This window comes from Eriocheir sinensis, chromosome 4 (genome assembly GCF_024679095.1).
Source record: "Eriocheir sinensis breed Jianghai 21 chromosome 4, ASM2467909v1, whole genome shotgun sequence".
In the NCBI taxonomy this organism is placed as follows: domain Eukaryota; kingdom Metazoa; phylum Arthropoda; class Malacostraca; order Decapoda; family Varunidae; genus Eriocheir; species Eriocheir sinensis.
In genome coordinates this window covers 15,199,231-15,220,376 of record NC_066512.1, presented here as the reverse complement: position 1 = coordinate 15,220,376, position 21,146 = coordinate 15,199,231, and positions in this window count along the sequence as shown.

Below are 21,146 nucleotides of genomic sequence, written 5' to 3'. Positions count from 1 at the left end.
GTGCACTTCCGCAAGGATACATAATGCAGGGCGGGTCAAAGCACACCAGCCTATTAGGCAGCCGGGCAGTACCCTTCCTTGCCTTCCGTACCTTACGTCGAGTACAAAAAGCGCGGGGTGTGGGCGGCACCCATTTTACATAGCGTATCGTAACATTGTGGGTCTCGCGTCATTTCTATTTTGATTAAAAGGACAATAGGCAGACAGACGGACAGAAAGACACAGACTGACACCCTACAGCCATTTGAAAGAGAATGGACCCCACCTCCCCCCCCTGGCAAACACCTAGCTGCTCTGCCCTACCTCCGCCGCTACTGCCTCCGTCATCCCAGTAGTCCCGGTAGACTTTAGGCTCCCGATCCCTAAAGTCCTTTGTATTATTCTTAATTTCTTTGTATTTATCTCTACAATGCATATATAATATATACCATATTTTCAGCCTATCGGTGGCAAAGACCGAATAAACAAATAATAATAACGTTGATGATGATGATGATTATGATGATTATGATGATAATAATAATAATAATAATAATAATAATAATAATAATAATGATAATGATAATGATAATGATAATAATAATAATAATAATGATAATAATAATAATAATGATAATAATAATAGCAATAACACACACACACACACACACACACACACACACACACACACACACACACACACACACACACACACACACACACACACACACACACACACACACACACACACACACACACACACACACACACACACACACACACAGACACACCGATGTTTCCTTCCTAAAAACGGTTGATCAGGAATCCTCATCTCGCTGCGCTGCGTCGCTCACATAATAAACGACACTCCGATCCCGTTAATTAATATGATGAAAATCTAACTCGTTTTATTCTGTTCAGCACCGTCCCCAAAGCCTGCCAGCAGCTTCCCGTCGGGCAGCCTCCCTCCAGCCGCGCCGTTCCCTCCCTCGCGCCGCGAACGTGATTTGGTGTTAGTTTCGAACAATTCAGTGAACAGGGAAAGTTGTGAGAGGTCAAAAAAAGGGAATCAATAAAGCCAAAATGCAGCCGGAAAGTTGTGAGTTAACACATGATTTGTCTAATTAATAGAGCTTTTAAATGCAGTGATTCGATTTAGTATACTGAAATGCAGTTTTCATTTACTCCCGTAAATATTTAGGGCCAGAGTCGTGTTTATGGGGTAAGTGTTACGGATGTGAATGTAAAAGTAAGGTATACACGAATTAGAGTATTTTACTGCATTTGTTTCTCAATCCCCGTAAGTGGGTGAGGGTTGGTGCTGTGCAGTAAATATAAAAGTTTTCAAAATGTAGATTCGGTTGGTCCTTCGTCACGGTGCCGTCCTGAAAGCCTCGTCCCCAGGGTCATGCAGTTTCTCTCGTGCTTGACGCCGCCCCACTAACGCTGGGCGAGCAATGGGCTGTGTGCCCCAAAGTTGAGGCTGTTCAAAGCGTGTAACAAGCCTTGCGAAGTTCAGCCACTTACGAGCAGTGCGAGACACGCACCTCAGTAGATGAACGTTCCTATCAGTTAGGCCGAGGGGTTTATGGATGCTCACGCTGCTGATATGTAGATCCCTTCACAACGAAGATGGGACGGACGCTTTTACGAAAACCCAAAAATGCAGAATCGCTGAGACACATTCCTGTTGCCAGCGCCTGGGAACACAGCGACGTCTTGGCGACGTCACACAGCTGGCGATGTAAATCCAATTTTCTCCTTGTGCTGTGTTTTGCCTAACTTTGCAGGGCAACAACACTTAGTCCTGAAAGATAATAAAACGACCGAGGCGGGAGGGTTGCAAAACAGTCTGAAAATCACAGAGAGTTTGAATTGTTACTCCGCCCCGACTTATCTGAACATCGAGACAACTCAACCAACTCTCGTGAGGCGGGAGAGCGACGAGAAAGGGGGGAATGAAGGTAGAAGAAGGGATATAGGAAGGGAGAAGGTGATTTGAAGGATGGGAGAAAGAAGGAAACAAAAACGGATAGTGGGAGAGAAAGAAGTGAAAGACAGATGGAGAGAAGGAAAATGTAATCGTTACGAAAGACGAGAGCGTGAAACAGGATTGAAAGAAGGAAGAAGAGGATGAAAGGACCGATAAGTCTTTACAGTGTTTTACTTCACTCTCCTCGAATGCATCAAAGTTATGCACTTCTAAGACCACCGAGGTGCACTTCCGCAAGGATACATAATGCAGGGCGGGTCAAAAGTTCAAAACACACCAGCAAGCCCAGCGACTTTTCCATTTGACAAGTTGGGTCCCACGCTCCTAGAAAGGGGGGAATGTTTTATTGGGGTCTTGGTGTCTTGCCGACTGTCTGGGACATTCGGCCAACTAGTTGCCAGCATGTCGTGCTAACCCTCACGACTACAGACTCTCGTCACGACGTCGGCGCAGCATTCGGCAACAGTCTCAAAACCTCTTTCAAGACATGCCCGACCCTTTCACATCAACATCCAAGACCTCGTGTACCCTAGAGTCGTGGGTAGTCGTATCCCCGAGTCGGCACAGTGTGAACGGGGCCTTAGGCAGCCAGCCGGCCAGCCGACCAGCCACTTAGCCAGCCAGTCAGTCCATCAGTAATTCGGTATGTCCGCCAACTAACAGATCAATTACCTCCCAAACCAGCCAGCCTAATACATAACTAGTCATCCAGCTATTTAGCCATCCACATAGTTAGTCACCTTACGACTACCCACATGCTGTCCTGAAGACCACCCATCAATCCAGACTTTAGATTTTCTCTCTAAAAGATAAGGTCAAAGATAAAGTTGAAAAGTTTCGTTTAATCGGCGCAACATCTGTGGTCATATGCCGGAGAGAGACAGAAGGGAAAGGAATTATAGGAGAAGGGAACAGATCCCAGGAGACGGGACGCAACCCCCGATTAATACCTTGTACCCATTCACTGCTGGGTGGACAGGGGCGTAGGGTATCGGAAAAGCCGCCCAAATTTTTCCACTCCGCCCGGGAATCGAACCCGGGCTCTCTCGGTTGTTGTGAGCCGAGTGTGCTAACCACTGCACCACGAAGCCCCCAGGTCAAAGATAAGCTCGGGGGGCAGCATGAGCCAAGGAAGATGGCGCCACTATAAATACTTGCGTGCACCATAACGGACTGGGGCCGACCATCACGCCCCGGCGCCATAGGCCGAAACGTAAAAAAGAAAAAAAAAACTCGTTAGTCACCCGGCTAGTTAGTCATTCAGCTATAATATTCGTCAACGAGTTAATTCATCCATCCATCAGTCAGTCCAGCTTGTTGTATGCACGACAAGACTGACTGGTGCTGAGGCAGGGTGACCGCCAGTCTCGAACCCGCCAGGCGCCGTAAAACAAAACAGTGCACGGCGACGCTCAGAGGCAGATGCGCCTCGGCGCCTCCAGCGTCATTGTTCCTGTCATCTCGTGCAAAGAATTTTGGCTTCTCGCCGTTCTATTATTTTCCTTCCCTTGTTATGGAATTCCGTTCCGTTTTCTTCCATTGCCCACTCTTGCCGCGTCCCTTTGATGCCCCGCGTCCTTCCTCCGATAAAGTGCTTTATTTTCCATCAGTGAGAGAATATTATATTAACAGGCTCCGTCAGTTCCCCCGGCACTTCAGTAGCAGATAGAGTTAATGTCGCTCCGGTGATTGCAAATTAAATTCCACGCGTCCGGCTGGCCAGGGCCGCCGCATGGCCGCCCGTCAGCATGTGCAACGTGTGGCACCAGGCCCTGCCTCCCTTTCTCCACAAGTATCGCCACCCCTCCCCCTACCCTCCCTCCACAAGTATCGCCACCCCTCCCCCTACCTTCCCTCCAAAAGTATCGCCACCACTCCCCCTACCCTCCCTCCACAAGTATCGCCACCCCTCCCCCTACCCTCCCTCCAAAAGTATCGCCACCACTCCCCCTACCCTCCCTCCTCAAGTATCGCCACCCCTCCCCCTACCCTCCCTCCACAAGTATCGCCACCCCTCCCCCTACCCTCCCTCCTCAAGTATCGCCACCCCTCCCCCTACCCTCCCTTCAAAAGTATCGCCACCACTCCCCCTACCCTCCCTCCAAAGTATCGCCACCCCTCCCCACCCTCCCTCCTCAAGTATCGCCACCCTCCCCTACCCTCCCTCCAAAAGTATCGCCACCACTCCCCCTACCCTCCCTCCTCAAGGATCGCCACCCTCCCCCACCCTCCCTCCACAAGTATCGCCACCCCTCCCCCTACCCTCCCTTCTCAAGTATCGCCACCCCTCCCCCTACCCTCCCTTCTCAAGTATCGCCACCCCTCCCCCTACCCTCCCTCCACAAGTATCGCCACCCCTCCCCCTACCCTCCCTCCTCAAGTATCGCCACCCCTCCCCCGACCCTCCCTCCACAAGTATCGCCACCCCTCCCCCTACCCTCCCTCCACAAGTATCGCCACCCCTCCCCCTACCCTCCCTCCACAAGTATCGCCACCCCTCCCCCTACCCTCCCTCCAAAAGTATCGCCACCCTCCCCCACCGCCACCCCTCCCCCACCCTCCCTCTCAAGTATCGCCACCACTCCCCCTACCCTCCCTACTCAAGTATCGCCACCCCTCCCCTACCCTCCTCCTCCTCAAGTATCACACCCCTCCCCCACCCTCCCTCCTCAAATATCGCCACCCCTTCCCCTACCCTCCCTCCTCAAATATCTCCACTCCTCCCTCACCATCCCTCCACAATTATCGCCACACACAGAGAGAGGGAGAGAGAGAGAGAGAGAGAGAGAGAGAGAGAGAGAGAGAGAGAGAGTGTGTGTGTGTGTGCATGTAGGCAAAAACAGGCGTGATATCAATGTTCTGTCGTGAATTGGGAGTAAGAAAATGACAAAGAAGGGCAAGTAAAGTGGACGTCAACACACACACACACACACACACACACACACACACACACACACGCGCGCACGCATACACGCGCGCACGCATACACGCGCGCATGCCCGCATTCAAGTGCGTACGCCCTAACAGGATAAAACAACTAACCTCCACTTTCTTCTCTCTCCTCTGTACCTTTCACATCCTCTTCCCCACAACTTCCCATTCTCTCCCTTCTCCTATCTTGCCCCTCCTTTTTTCTATACCTCCATCACCTTCCCCGCTCTCTCTCTCCCACCTACCTACCTCTTCCCTCCCCTCCCCTATATGCCCCCCAACAACCCAGCAAGAAGACGAACAAGGCGGAGCAGCGGCAGTATGTCTTCTCAAAACGAACGAGCAGTCAAAAAGTTTTAAGATCTCTTCGTTGATTGCCTCCCGGCTTCGTTTTTTCTTTCCTTTTTTTTTATGAGTGGTTTGGAAAGACGAGTGAGTCAAGTCAACGGCGGCATGCAATTACTGGATGGATATTTCGCTCTTCGTTGCTTACGGGTTACTTAACTTGTGACCGACCGTGGCTGTCCTTTCTTGTAATTTATTATTTAAGGATACGCGGCTTGGATTTCTTTTCTTTCCTTTTTGTCTGGCCGGCCGGGAAGGCGAGCACGAGAAAACCGTTTGCTTGATTTGTTTTCTGTAAATATTCGATACCGCTGTGATGAATCTTTTCTTGCTTTATGAGAGAGAGAGAGAGAGAGAGAGAGAGAGAGAGACTACACACATTGAGTCGAGTGTCGTAAGAGAACTTGAATACGAAATGGAAACAAATCATGTGTCGAAACAACAGGTGAGTCGAGCAACGCAGCCTAGAGGGGCTAGGAGGAGGGGGAGGAGGGAGAGGGGGAGGGAGAGAGGGACGGAGGGAAGAGGAAGACAAGGGAGGAGGAATGGCAGAGAATAGATACTGGTAGTTGCTGGAAGGCGCTCTAGGGAAGATTAAGTGGGAAGAGAAAAAGGAAAGTGGAGGAGGAGTGGAAGGAGATATAGAAGGGAGAGGGAGGGTTTGGGAAAGAACTGAGAGGTAGGTAAAAAGACGGACATTGAGGAGAGTAGAAAGAAAGGAGTGAGGGAAAAGGATGGGAAGTAAAGAGCAGAGGAGGAAGAGGAGGAAGAAAGGAGGAGGAAGGAGGGATGGCATTGAATAGGTACTGGTCTGGTGGTGTTTGAGAGGTTTTCAAAGGATGATTAAAAGTGGAAGACGAAAGGAAAGAAAACAGTGAAAGAATACAATGAAGTAAGATAAGGAAGATGATGGGAAACGAGAACAAATGTTAGGCGAATGATGTTAAAGAGAGGATTAAATGCCACGGAGGAGAGACGTAAAGGAAATAAAGATGATCGGTAAAGGGAAAGATGGACCATGATGAAAGGGCTGGAAGTAAAGGGCAGGAGGAGAGAGGGAAGAAAAGGAATCAAGGGAGGGAGGGAGGGTGGAGACGGAAGCCATGTAGGACAATAGGATGAAGGAGGGAGGGGAGCGTTGGTGGAGGAAAAAGAATGGACGGAGAAATGGGTGGATGGTATGGAGGAGGAGGAGGAAGGATCGAGGAGGGAGTGATGGGAACCAGTGCTTTTAAGGAACCGAACACGACGTATCGCCTCTTCCCCTCTGCATAACACATTTATAAGAGGAAATAAATAACAGCAAGAAATATGCACATTAAAATTTCTTTCAACGTGCTCGTCCAATTGCTTTCGTTTGTGCAAGTTTGATCAGCGCTTAAAGGTCGTGCCACAGTTGCTCTCTTTCCCTTCCCGTCACCTAAATTATCCCTTTTATTGATCCCGTGCTTCGTCTCGCCTCCTCTCGCCTCCTCTTCTATAGCCTTTTTCTAAGCTTTCATTTATTTTCTTCTCTTTGCATTGATATTTTCCCCTTCATTATCCCCTCCTTTCTCCTACCTCTTTGCCCTCTATTCCTCTCTTCTGTTTTCTTCCTTGGATTTATTTATTCTTCTTAAGATTCCATATTCCCTCTTCCCAAGTTATTCCTTCCATTATTAATCATTAAACCCAATTGCATGGATCTCTCTCTCTCTCTCTCTCTCTCTCTCTCTCTCTCTCTCTCTCTCTCTCTCTCTCTCTCTCTCTCTCTCTCTCCAACAAAATCCTTTCCCCCACGACGCGGGAGCAGATCTAGCAAGGTGGTGGTGATGGTGGCGGTGGCGGAGTAAATGAAACAAATGAGGAACGACACCAGAGATTCGATATCGTGCATGCAATTTGTGCGATGAGTTCCCCGGGAGGCATCTACCGCCGGACATAGGCAGGACCGAGTTCTTTTCCCATTAGACGGATTTTTCTTTTCTTCTGGCGCCTTCTGCCTCGCGGGCCATTGTTTCGCCGTCTTTTGTCCGTCTTCCTCCCTTTAGGGTCACATTCTCTCTTTGCTTTTCATCATCTACCATTTCCGTTCCCTTTATCGTCTATACAGTCACCTCCTCCTTCTCCTTCTGTTCCTCTCACTTTGCCTTTCATCATCTACGTGCGCCGACAGTTTTTTTTCCGTTCCTTTTATCACTCACACACACACACACACACACACACACACACACACACACACACACACACACACACACAAGCGCGCCCATGACCACGAGTGACTGCACGATTTGTTTGTTTGTTTGTTTGTTTGTTTGTGTGTACGTGGAAGCATTCGTGTGTGTGTGTGTGTGTGTGTGTGCGCGCGCTAAACTGGTTCTATGACACCCACAAATCTTCACCGAGCCATGCATTCCATTAAGGTATATGGGCATAACATTCTGCCTCTTCCTACATACCTTGCTCCTACTTCCTGTTTCCTAAGGAGAAATTGTAATAGTAAATAATTAATGACTACAAAGCGCCTACAGCCCCACTGAAGACACCAGCATGATAAAGCTAAGTTTAACACGTGACAGGTAATGAGTTTACTATAACGAGGCCTGCTCTGTGTTGCTAAAGGGGCCTCACAAACGGTTAGGGTAGGAGAGAAGGCCTAAGGAGATGAGAAGGTCAAGATACAAGGTGAAACGCCTCGTAAGCCTGTGGACGTGGCAGGTGTCCGGCGGCACATTCCCAATCTATGATTAAGTGGTCCGCGAATGAAGACGCTCGGCTGTAGCTCCGAAACTAACCAAAGGATTTGCTGGAAAATACTGTCACTGGGAATCCCGAACAAAGTTCCCGCGATCCTTGATGCAACCGTCACATATAACTAACATAACGTAACCTGACTTGTTCAAGAATGGGAGACGAACTCCCGGAAATGTGCTGCCAGACGGGATATCACTAACCTCGCCTGAGCTCTACACACACATACTAATGGATAATGCTAAAGGAGTAACTAGGGAGCGTCATAGCTGCGGGCAAATGGCATATGAAGCAGAATGGCGCAGTCCTTGATGCTCCTGGTTTCGGGCGGATAGAGTAACCCATCATGGCTGAGATAGATAAGTATAAAAGGAAGTTACATAAAGAAATATGAAGACGACAATAGAAAGGGGACAAGTTTAAAAGGTGGAAAATTTACAGCAATAAGTAGTATACAAGTACAACATCGCGGTGGCGGTGGCGGTGGCCGAAGTGGTAGCGTACTGGACCCACATTCACCGCGTGATGGACGACGCGGGTTCGAATCCCCACGCTACCACTCGGATTTTTCAGTCACCGCCAGACCGCTTAAAACCCACCAATGCTGTCCTGAAGACACCATCACCAACCCATCAACCCGAAGCCGTCCAAGCGAATCAGAGAACCGGTTCGCATGAGCCAAACCAGGATGGCGCCAACGCAAACTCACACTCGCCTGCGCCAGAACAGGCGCCAACGGGCCCCCAGGCCCAGCCGGAAGGCCAGCCCGGGCCGACTTGAAGATCCCTCAGAAGAGCGCAACAAGCAACAGGCAGGCGTAAAAATAAAAAAAAATAAAAAATAAAAAAAAAATATAAAAAAAAACATGCTAAAGACCTCTCTGAAAATAGGAGTATGGAAATCCCGACCCGCAAATTACACAAAAAAGCAGCAGCCATGCCACCGTGTATGGTTTCGTTAGCCCTCTGAACCTCAAAAATATATATACTGTGTGTGTGTGTGTGTGTGTGTGTGTGTGTGTGTTGCTTGACGGTATTAACAGACGCGCCACGGGCTAAGGAAGAGTGAATTACGGCAGAGGAGTGTGGATAAACAAGCAAACGATGTAACAATGGCAAAAGGAATGTCATGACGTAATTTGCTGAGCTCTGAAATGAAAACAGCTGTGTGTGTATTTGTGTGTGTGTGTGTGTGCCCGCGAGCAAAAAGTAATATTTTGATGAATATATCACGACAGTCACAATGGCAACACCGACACACTCGACGACATGATATATTATCTCCGAATTATCCGTGGCGGGCCTGCAGGCATCGCTGATGGAGGTAGCCACTTGTCTGTTGGCTTGTTATCCTGTTTACTTGCTTGATGGTTCGTTTGCCGCGTCTCTCTCTCTCTCTCTCTCTCTCTCTCTCTCTCTCTCTCTCTCTCTCTCTCTCTCTCTCTCTCTCTCTCTCTCTCTCGCACGCACGCACGCACGCACCCACCCACCCACCCACCCACCCACACCCACACCCACACCCACACACACACACACCGCTCCCATGGCGCAATGGATTAAGGCCGTACCCTGCAGGGCTGCTCCTGGCTGGCTGAGGTTCGAGACATTCAGTCCGAAAAAAAATTGTGCTGATAAGCAGCAGTTACTGCCCTCCCTTGAGCGAGGGGGTGTGATGCGTGGGGTAAAAACGAGCCCCAAAGCTATCTTCGGGGGAGGGGGGAGGGAGTGGATCGGTATTACTGTTGACGGTCACCAGTCCAGCACGCGATCAGGACATGGTTAGTTATACACTGAGGGACCAAGCTACCCTTGGGCCAATACCAGCAACGTTATATAATATTTTCTTCACATTTCCTTCCACGCCCAGTCGCCCCCTATACCACACTCACCCCATACCATCTCTAATATATTCAAGCTCACCGCCGGCATTCACAACGCCCAACAGAATCTCCTAAGCGGACCAACAGTGAAATTAGATGGAAGAATAGTTAAGAAATATTAATGTCCGGATTTGTATTTTGAAGGGAGGTGAAGTCACATGCCAGGAGGAGGGAAGATCATCCGGAGGGTAACTAATAGTTACTAGTGCTGCTAGCAAGGTCCTTATTGGTGGGGGTTGTCCATGTGCTGTAGATGAGTGGCGGTGATAGAGGGGGGGGAGGAGGAAAAGAAGGAGGAAATCGGTAGGGGAGGGGGGAAGGAGGAGAAAGTATATGTTAAGGGAGGAGGCATGGAAGAGGAAGAGGATGAGAAGAAATAAGGTAGGGGAAGGGGCATGGAGGAGGAGGAGGAGGTGAAGGAGGAGGATAAGAGAGGAGAAAGCTGGGGAGGGAAGGGGTGAGAAGGAAGGATGGAATATGACTACGTTATCATTCTGAAGTTGAAATGCCTAACTTTGCTGTTCTCTCGGAAGTTGAAATGACTGCGTTAGGTTGTGTGAGCCAGAGACCCGATCACCCGCCCAACGCACCGCGGGGAGGAATTGAGAGCGAAGTCAGGCGGTACAATCGGCGCATGAACTCCAGACGAGGTGAAGTTTGCAGCTGCTAGCCCCCAAATTAGTCTTATTGTTGCCATGCGTAGCGCCGAGTGGAATACTGCAGCGATAGAAATGGTTACTGGTGCTATTATTGCTGTAGCTATTGCTGTTGCTATTATTATTATTATTATATTATTATTATTATTATTATTATTATTATTATTATTATTATTATTATTATTATTATTATTATTATTATATTACCATTATTATTATTATTATTATTATTATTATTATTATTATTATTATTATTATTATTATTATCATTATTATTATTATTAGTATTACTGTATTACCATTATTATTATTATTATTATTATTATTATTATTATTATTATTATTATTATTATTATCATTATTATTATTACTACTACTACTATTATTATTGTAACTATAACCATTAGTTTTATAAACATCATTTCGTGTTTCTCACCTGTTTTAGGAAATATATATTTAGATATTTCTTTCACTAACGAACAACGAACAGAAAAATTACCATGGGGTTCATTCCGCGATATATATTTAAGAGGCATTAAAATGATTGTTTTCACTTAGGTATGCGCGTGTAAAATGAATTAAAAAGATATTAGTCAAGTATGAACTCATTACACTGCTCGCTGCTAACGTTGTGCCCACAGTTGCGCCCTGCCTGGTGACCACTTAGCATGTTTGCACCTGATACACCCAAACTCCTGTTCATCAGCGCCTCAACGTCTTCAGACCGACTCCCCAGAACACACAATACTTTTAAAGTATCTAACACCATGTTCACTTCACATTCTCCTCAGCCTCGCAAAATTTCGCAATCATCCTTATTTTATCTGATAGGCTTTGTTCCTAACTCTTCCTTCCCCCTACCTCACTTTCCAGTTGTTTCTCCCTCTTTTCGCTATTTCTCACTCCTATCCTCTCTCAACAGTTTGCCGATGCGTGTACGTAACTTTGGGGATTCATCTTCAGTTATAGGTTTTTATGACTGGCAATCTGGCTCGCGTTCGTTCTCGTCAACTTTGGATGGACCTCGGGCGGCTGCAGCGCTGGCGGGTTGGCGGGAGTGAGAGGTGGGTGGGGGGAGGCGACTGAGGGGCAAGGAATGGAAGGTGATTTTCTGACGGACCGGCGAGGGTTGGCGGCGCCTGGAGCGGCTGGAGGCGGCGGCGAGGCACGGCAAGTGTCTGGCTCTGCGCCTGTGTCTTCCGGAGGGACGATGAATAAAACAGACGCGTCAGAAATTGAATATAAACTTTGCGGTTTTCTCGTCTTATCTGAGGCTGCTAAACGTTCTCCTCAGTCCCAGAACTTCCCCGTGCAGTGCCAGCCACTTTGCCTAGTTTAGCAAGTCGATAGTTCGCTTAAACCAAAGTTACTTATATCGGCGCAAGAAACTCCGTGAAAAGGGGCCAAAAGGAGCAAGAGATGGTTCGTATTTCTCAGAGGAGGAAACAAAATAACATCTGATTCCAGCACCTGCCCCCCCCCCACCCAAACCCATCAACCTCACCTGCCGTAATCTCGTAAATATGCGTGGGGGAGGGGTGGGGGGAGGAGAAACAGGTCTTGTATTGAACAGAGCGCACTAAATATTAGGAAGCCTTGCTAAAAAAGTACATGAAACTCACACCGCACAGTTGCTATCCATATACAGGGGCCTTGTCCGCCCTCGTATGGAGTATGCATCTCACACAACTCTCACAACTCTCATGGACCGAGTGGAGTCTAAGGCTCTTCGTCTCATTAGCTCTACTCCTCTTACTGATAGTCTTCTACCTCTTAAATTCCGCCGCCATGTTGCCTCTCTTTTTATCTTCTATCATTATTTTCACGCTGACTGCTCTTCTGAACTTGCTAACTGCATGCCTCCCCCCCTCCCGCGGCCCCGCTGCACACGACTTTCTATTTATGCTCATCCCTATATACTATCCAAATCCCTTATGCACGAGTTAATCAGCATCTTCACTCTTTCATCCCTCACGCTGGTAAACTCTGGAACAATCTTCCTTCATCTGTAATTCCTCCTGCCTACGACTTGAACTTTTTCAAGAGGAGAGTATCAGGACACCTCTCCTCCCGAAATTGACCCCTCTTTCGGCCACCTCTTCGGATTCATTTTAGGAGCAGCGAGTAGCGGGCTTATTTTTATTATTGTTTCCTTTTTTTGTGCCCTTGAGCTGTCTCCTTTGTTGTAAAAAAAAAAAAAGAACGCGCGGCCAGCCAGGAAGTTAAGTTTCCGTAAGCCTTCGGCTTCCCTCTCCCGGTGCTGCCTGTGGCCGCGGTTGCAGCACCTTGTTAGCAAACCAGGGGCCACGCTTCCCTCGCGCCAAGTGTCAATAAGCGGTGATATGGATGCTCTTCCCTAATGGACAGCAAGATTTTATATGCATGTAAGTTCACCGCGGTAATACATCTCCACATATCAGTCACTGGCAAATACCATCCAGGGCTGCCCCGGAACACACAGTTCCTCCACTCGCCCCCCGAAGCAGTTCTCGTTTAATCTCCTTATTGAACCTTGCGGTGACACGGTATTAGTAGTGACTTTCACTGTTGCACGAAAGATTAATTCTACATCTTTACGTAGCGTATTACGACTAAGACCTAAAAGGGGAGCGCATTTATATATAAAAAATGTATCTCCACACACACACACACACACACACACACACACTTTCCCGCTAAAGGGTAGTCCCGTCTCGTCCACTCGTCACCTCCCGCGTCGCCTTGGCTTGCGCCTCGAAGCCTCGCCCGCCCATCACTTCCCTGCCACCTCCCACAGTCTTGGCGCCGACCCGTTCCCCGTCACCTTGTCGGGGAACATTAATCCCCATCAGGAGCTCGGTATCGTACAGGATCGCTCGTAAAATGGTACTTAATTTGTATTTAAATTTTACATGCATAAATTTGACAAATAACAGACATGGCATAGCCGCCGCCGCAACAACTGAGCTCCATCACTCACCGGCTTCCAGCCACTCGTCTCCCCGAGGCAGCGACACCGCCCGTCCTGCCCCGCGGGAGCACCTGCTGAGGGGTCCTCGTTATCCACGGGTCCTGCCGCGCCACGGACACTGAACGAGGCACACAAGATACAGCCGTCCTTCCCTCACTCACGTGCGTCCTCACACGCCCAAAGCTTGCAGCGAAGTGGCGATCGAGGCGAATGCCATCTGTCTCGAGTCACTGATTCGAAGCAGCGATCCGCGCACTCATTATGTTTTCTGTAGTATTTCTCATAATTTGGAGTCTCAAGTTCTGCTCAGTATGTAAAATATTACGTAATTTACAGCTACAAGAGTCACACAGCATCAAACAAATCATTGAAAAAAAAAGTTAAACAAGAGGCGTGATACGTATGTAAGAATGAACGAGACATGAAACTCTAGCCTGTTTTCTTTATGATAGAAAACCTTAACGGGGAAACTGGTTTATTTACACACACGAAATAACAATAAAATACGATGTGGAGAATAAAAAAGAAAATGAGAGCGTACTACGATGTGAATATTAACGTTTATGTAATAACAAAAAACAAGTCTGTGGATTACGTGAATAACACTTGGGAGGCGGTGGCCAAGTGGTCAGCGTGCGGGCGTGGTGAACCCGGTGATCTAGGTTCGGATTCCATCGATGCACGCTGACAATGTTCAACCATCGCCGAGTGGCGGAGGATTACCCACATGCTGCCGAGATCTTCAGTTAACCCTAACTTCAGCGACTTCGTTCAAGAGGAGCAACGGGGGTGGCAAGGGCCAGGCAAGAATCATATGTCACGGCAGTCAACATAAATAAAATTCGGGTGCACCACTAACAGTCTGGGGTCGCCCAAGAAACAACTCAAGACAACCTACCGAAGCTATAAGCAGCACCTAAAAAATACAAGATCACATGTAAAAATATAGTGGAGACGAAAATAATTAAACTATTAAAATTACTTCGGAAAGGGACAAAACAGTGCGCGCTACAGATCGCCTAATCTCTGACCTTCCCATCATTTCTGATTGGGGCGGAAGGAACTTATATTGTGTGTCCTTCAATGCCTCAAAAATCCAATCTCTCTTCCTGACAACCCGACACCATCTTCAAGACATCTATCCTCTATTTTTCTATAACATACAGCTGCCCTGTTTAACACTTAGCATACTTGGTCTGTCTTTAACTCAAAATCTCAACTGAACACACACACACACACACACACACACACACACACACACACACACACACACACACACACACACACAGAGCACGTACGATGTAAAAGAATAAGGCCAGGCATGCACCAAGTACGCAGGCGTCACAAATTTTCGTATAAATCCAGCGACTGCCGGTAATGGCGTCACGCGGTTAATATCTTTTTGATTTACCGAGGGGAAAAGACTCCCAGTTCTCGACGCTGAGTAGATAAGGCTTAGAGTTAGGATGGAGCGTCCTTCAAAGAGTGGATGAATGAACCAAAAAAGAAAAAAAAAGAGAAGAGAAAGTAATAAGAGATAAAACAACAATGCAATGTCTGTATATTATGCTAAATCTTTTCCCTTGACCTCCGGCATTCTTTTTACCTTCCTTCTCTTCTTCCTCCTTCTTAACTTTATTTTCCATCTAAGTTACTAATGTAAGCTTCGAGTGGAGCAGCAACAGCAGCAGTGCCCAACGAAAGTCCCGGCGGTACTCAATTAATCACTGAGGGGACCTTTCTAACTCTGGAGAGAAGTTGACGGTTGGCTGTGGGAGAGAAAGGAGTAGTGGGATGCTGCTGCTCACTCAATACAAAGAGGAAGAAAGGAGACGAAACGCTGTTCAGTCACTTGAGGAAAGAAATGACAGGCGAGGAGAGGAGATAAGAGAAGTTACGAGTCGCTGTTAAGTCAATACAGAACGGAGAGAAAAAGAGTTCCTGATGTCACTAGATATAAAGTAAGCAGGGAGGAAGGGATGAGGATGAAAGTGGAAGTTTCGCTGTCCAGTTCAAATAAAGTGGAGGAGAAGAGAAAATGGAGGAGAGGAGAACATAGGAGAGGTGGGGAGATAATAGAGGAGAGAAAGATATATGCTGTTAAGTCAAAAGGAATGGGAAAGAAGACAAGAGGAGAGGAGACTAGTCGCTGTTACCACAATCAAGAGGAAGAAAGGACATGGTTGCTAGGCTGAGGAACCGAGGTAATTAAGCAACGCCCAGAGGTAGGACTCTAGGCGACGGTCGCGACCAGCAGGTAGTGGCCGCGGGGAGAAGGAGGCTGATATATACAGTGACAGGAATGCGGAGGCGCTGCCCCTAGATAGTCCCCTCTCTCTCTCTCTCTCTCTCTCTCTCTCTCTCTCTCTCTCTCTCTCTCTCTCTCTCTCTCTCTCTCTCTCTCTCTGACTGTCTGTCTGTCTGTTGAACTGTGCCTGTCTCTCTGTCTGTCTGTTTGTCTCTCTCTCTCTCTCTCTCTCTCTCTCTCTCTCTCTCTCTCTCTCTCTCTCTCTCTCTCTCTCTCTCTCTCTCTCTCTCTCTCTCTCTCTCTCTCTCTCTCTCTCTCTCTCTCTCTGTGTGTTTGTCTGTCTGTCTGTCTGCCTGTCTGTCTGACTCTCTCTCTCTCTCTCTCTCTCTCTCTCTCTCTCTCTCTCTCTCTCTCTCTCTCTCTCTCTCTCTCTCTCTCTCTCTCTCTCTCTCTCTCTCTCTCTCTCTCTCTCTCTCTCTCTCTCTCTCTCTCTCTCTCTCTCTCTCTCTCTCTCTCTCAGTTCCTTCATACGTAATGCAGGGCCAAAGTTTTAAGGTTATCTAAACAATCTTTGAGGCAACGAGAATGTCAGTCCAGACGAAAATGCTGCTGCTTTTTCTTTCTTCTTTAGCTTGATCATTTAGTCAGGAAGGAAAAAAAGCTTGTTTTTGAAAGATCCACACACAAGGAGACAAACACGGAGAACAAACACACCTCGCTGAGTTATTCTTCAATTCATCCTCCTCCTTCACCTACTCCCGCCTCAGGAAGCCAAACAAACTTTCTGGTTGTGTGCAGACATTTTTTCTATTCACCTGACGCAGACACGTAGTAAAAGCTTAAAAAGGAACTCATAAAATATGAAATGTTGTCAACTTCGTGACCTGGAATAACTTTTTGAAGGACATGAACGGCGATGGAAGGGAAAAATGAATACTTATTTTCACTTCGTAACGTTGCATAGGTATTCTAATGGTTAAGGAGACAGACCTGGAAGTAAAATAAATTAGTAAGTAGAAATGTGTACACACACACACACACACACACACACACACACACACACACACACACACACACACACACACACACACACACACACACACACACACACACACACACACACACACACACACACACACACACACACACACACACACACACACACTATATATATATATATATATATATATATATATATATATATATATATATATATATATATATATATATATATATATATATATATATATATACATATATATATATACATATATATATATATATATATATATATATATATATATGTATATTTTACAACAAAGGAGGCAGCTCAAGGGCACACAAAAAAGGAAACAATAATAATATAAAAAAGCCCGCTACTCGCTGCTCCTAAAAAATAATAAAAAGAGGTGGCCGAAGGAGAGGTCAGTTTCGGGAGGAGAGGTGTCCTGATACCCTCCTCTTGAAAGAGTTCAAGTCGTAGGCAGGAGGAAATACAGATGAAGGAAGATTGTTCCAGAGTTTACCTGCGTGAGGGATGAAAGAGTGAAGATGCTGGTTAACTCTTGCATAAGGGGTTTGGACAGTATAGGGATGAGCATGAGTAGAAAGTCGAGTGCAGCGGGGCCGCGGATGGGGGGGAGGCATGCAGTTAGCATGTTCAGAAGACCAGTCAGCGTGGAGATATCGATAGAAGATAGAAAGAGGGGCAACATGGCGGCGGTATTTAAGAGGTAGAAGACTATCAGTATGAGGAGGAGAGCTGATGAGACGAAGAGCCTTAGCCTCCACTCTGTCTAGAAGAGCTGTGTGAGTGGAGCCCCCCCACACATGAGATGCATACTCCATACGAGGGCGGACAAGGCCCCTGTATATGGACAGCAAATGTGCGAGAGAGAAGAACTGGCGGAGACGGTACAGAACGCCCAGCCTCGAGGAAGCTGATTTAGTAAGAGATGAAATATGAAGTTTCCAGTTGAGATTTTGAGTTAAGGATAGACCGAGGATGTTTAGTGTTGAGCCGACCACAACAGGAGGGTAGTTTTCCTGACCAAAAGCCGCAGGCGACTGTTTGGATGGACCAAGAGTCAGTTAAGATATCTAGAGATCACCAGTAGAACGCCCTTGCGGAAGCATACTGGAGTCAGATAGAAGATCAGTGGAAAGGTGCTTTTGAATCTTCCGTTAGATTGATTCAAAAGCTTAGATACCGAAAGTAAAGCTATAGAACGGTAGTTTGAGGGATTGGAGCGGTCACCCTTCTTAGGCACAGGCTGTATGAAGGCATACTTCCAGCAAGAAGGAAAGGTAGATGTTGACAGGCAGAGGCGAAAGAGTTTGACCAGGCAGGGTGACAGCACGGAGTCACAGTTTTTAAGGAGAATAGGAGGCACTCCATCAGGTCCATAAACCTTCTGAGGATTAAGGCCAGAGGGCATAGAAAACATCATTTGAAGAATCTTTATAACAGGCATAAAGGAGTCAGAGGGGGATGAGTAGGAGGAATATGCCCAGAATAGTCCAGAGTGGAGTTTTAGAAAAGTTTGAGAGAAGAGTTCAACCTTAGAGATAGATGAGACGGCAGTGTTGCCGTCAGGACTGAGAGTGGAGGGAAAGATGAAGAAGTGAAGTTGGAGATGTTTGGCTAGATGCCAGAAGTCACGGGAAGAGTTAGAGACAGCAAGGGTTTGGCATTTTCTATTAATGAAGGACTTTTTGGTTAGTCGGAGAATAGATTTGGCACGATTTCGGGCAGAATTGTAAAGTTCATAATTAGCATTAATTTGAAGACTCTGGTACCTTTTGTGAGCTGCCTCTCTATCTCTGACAGCACGAGAACAAGCGTGATTAAACCAAGGCTTTTTAGCATGAGGAGTAGAGAAAGTACGTGGAATGTATGCCTCCATTCCAGACAGTCACCTCTGTGATGCGCTGAGCACACACAGAGGGTCTCTCTCCTGGAAGCAATAATCATTCCACGGGAATATCGGAAAGCATCCTCAGGTCGTCCCACCGAGCTGAAGCAAAATGCCAGAAGCATCGCCTCTTCGGTGGGTCCAGAGGGTGTACAGGTGATAGGACAGGATGAAGAAATAAGATTGTGATCGGAGGAGCCCAACGGAAGAACAGTTTGACAGAATAAGCAGAAGGGTTTGAGGTAAGGAAGAGGTCTGGGCTTTAAATCGTTTGATATAATCATTCCAAGATCCTTTTCTTTACTTACTGCAGAAAGTTGTTGGCCATTCATTACGTACTGAACGATTGATATTGTTTCCGATGTGTAGCACTTTACATTTGTCAACGTTAAATTTAATTTGCCATTGATTGGGCCAACGTGCAAGTTGATCTAGATTTGATTGTAAAACTTCTTCGTCGAGTGTCGTAGTTACTTTAGTAGTGATTTTTGTGTCATCAGCAAATTTTGATATTTTGCAAGTGAGCCCATCATCGATATCATTAACATAAATTAAGAAGAAATGCAAAATGGCGCCACTATAAACACTTGCCTGCGCCACAAGGGGCTGGGGCCGTCCATCAGGCCCTATGCAGAAAGCCTACCGGCGCCACAGGCGAAGACGTAAAATAAAAGCATGGAACCAAGCACTGATCCTTGGTACGCTGCTTCTGACATCGAGCCAGTTAGATGTAAAACCGTTTAGAATTATTCTCTGTTTCCGCTCAGAGAGCCAGTCCACAAGCCAATTGTGAATGTTAACCGAGATACCGTGCGCCAATAGTTTACTGAGCAATCGTTGGTGGGGGACCTTATTAAATGCCTTTTGAAAATCAAGATATATGATATCTACTGATCTGCTTGTATCGAACACTTCAAAAATATCATGAAAAAAATCAAGTTAGTTAAGCACGAACGTTTACTAAGGAAACCATGTTGCGAATTATTTATTATATTATTTTCTTCGAAGAATTTCACCATATTGTCGCGAATTGTCTCCATTAACTTACAAACAATCGATGTCAGGGTAATTGGTCGATAGTTTCCTGGATGAGACTTGTCCCCCTTTTTGAAAATTGGTGTGACATTTGCTAGTTTCCAATCCGACGGAACTTTTCCAACTGTTAAAGATTTATTGAATATGATAGAGAGCGGTTTACAAATTTGATGTTTGATTTCTTTTGAAATTCTAAGGGTAATTTCGTCTGGACCAAGAGCTTTGCTTACTTTAATCTTTTCAATTGTGCGTAAAATGTCACTGTCTATGATGAGCACGCCATTTAAAAGCCTCCGGCGGTTGAGGTGATAAACAATCTTCGTCGGTAAATACGGATGCGAAAAAAGTTATTTAAGGATTGTAGCCATTTCATTTTCATCGAGCGTGTGGTTACCATTATCATTAGCAAGCTGTCCGATACTACAAGTGAGTAAATTTTTGTTATTTACATAGCTAAAAAAAAAAGGAAAAAAATAGGATTAGATTTACTTGTTCTGCTATGTATTCTTCAAAAACTTTCTTGCTTCGTTTTATTAATTTCTTGGTTTCGCGGCGAATTCTGTCCAACTATAGTTTCGTTATTCCACCATTTGGGTTTCTTATTAATAGTTGAACGTCTGTTACGAAAGAGTACGCATATGCTTATGGCATTGTTTAATATTGTGGTGAAGGCCTCCCACGATTTATCAATCTGTTTCCATAGAAATTACAGTCCAGTCAGAATTATTTAAAATTGATCGGAGTCTTACGAAATTCGCTCGCTGTTCTTTGCTAACAATTACTTTACTTTCATTCATTTTGATGCTGAATGCGATTATTCGGTGATCGCTAGAACTAAAAACTGGACCAACATTTACTGCCGTTGGAAAGATAAGGTCAAGTATATTATTTTCCTGAGTCTGTTCTTGAACAAGGAGGAGGAAAAGGAGCAGAAATTAAATGTTTCGGCGTATCATTACAGAGAGAGAGAGAGAGAGAGAGAGACACACACAAAAAAATTCAAGTCCCGTAATGTGATAAATATCTATAAAGATTAAAAATTAAAATAGCACTTACCTACTTCACATTCCTCTCCTTCCATCTCCCTCCCTTCCATTCTTCCTTCTAGGTTTCTTTCTTCATTTCTCCTTCCCTCCTTCCAAACATCTTCCTCTCCCATATCCTTCCCTCCCTCCTCTCGTCAGCTGGATGATAGCCAAACTAACAAAAGCGACTCTTAAACTATCAGGCCTCCTCACGTTTCTCCCCCTCCTCCTGCTCTCCCACTCCCTACACGAAGGGATGAAGCTTTGTCACCTGTGGGAGAGTGTGCACAGGAGTGTGTGTGTGTGTGTGTGTGTGTGTGTGTGTGTGTGTGTGTGTGTGTGTAAATGGTGTGAGCTGTGTGGAGATTTGGTGTCAGAAAGGCAGTCAAAGGCATACAGCATACATAGCATACTACATACATACATACATACATACATACATGCATATACATAGATGGAT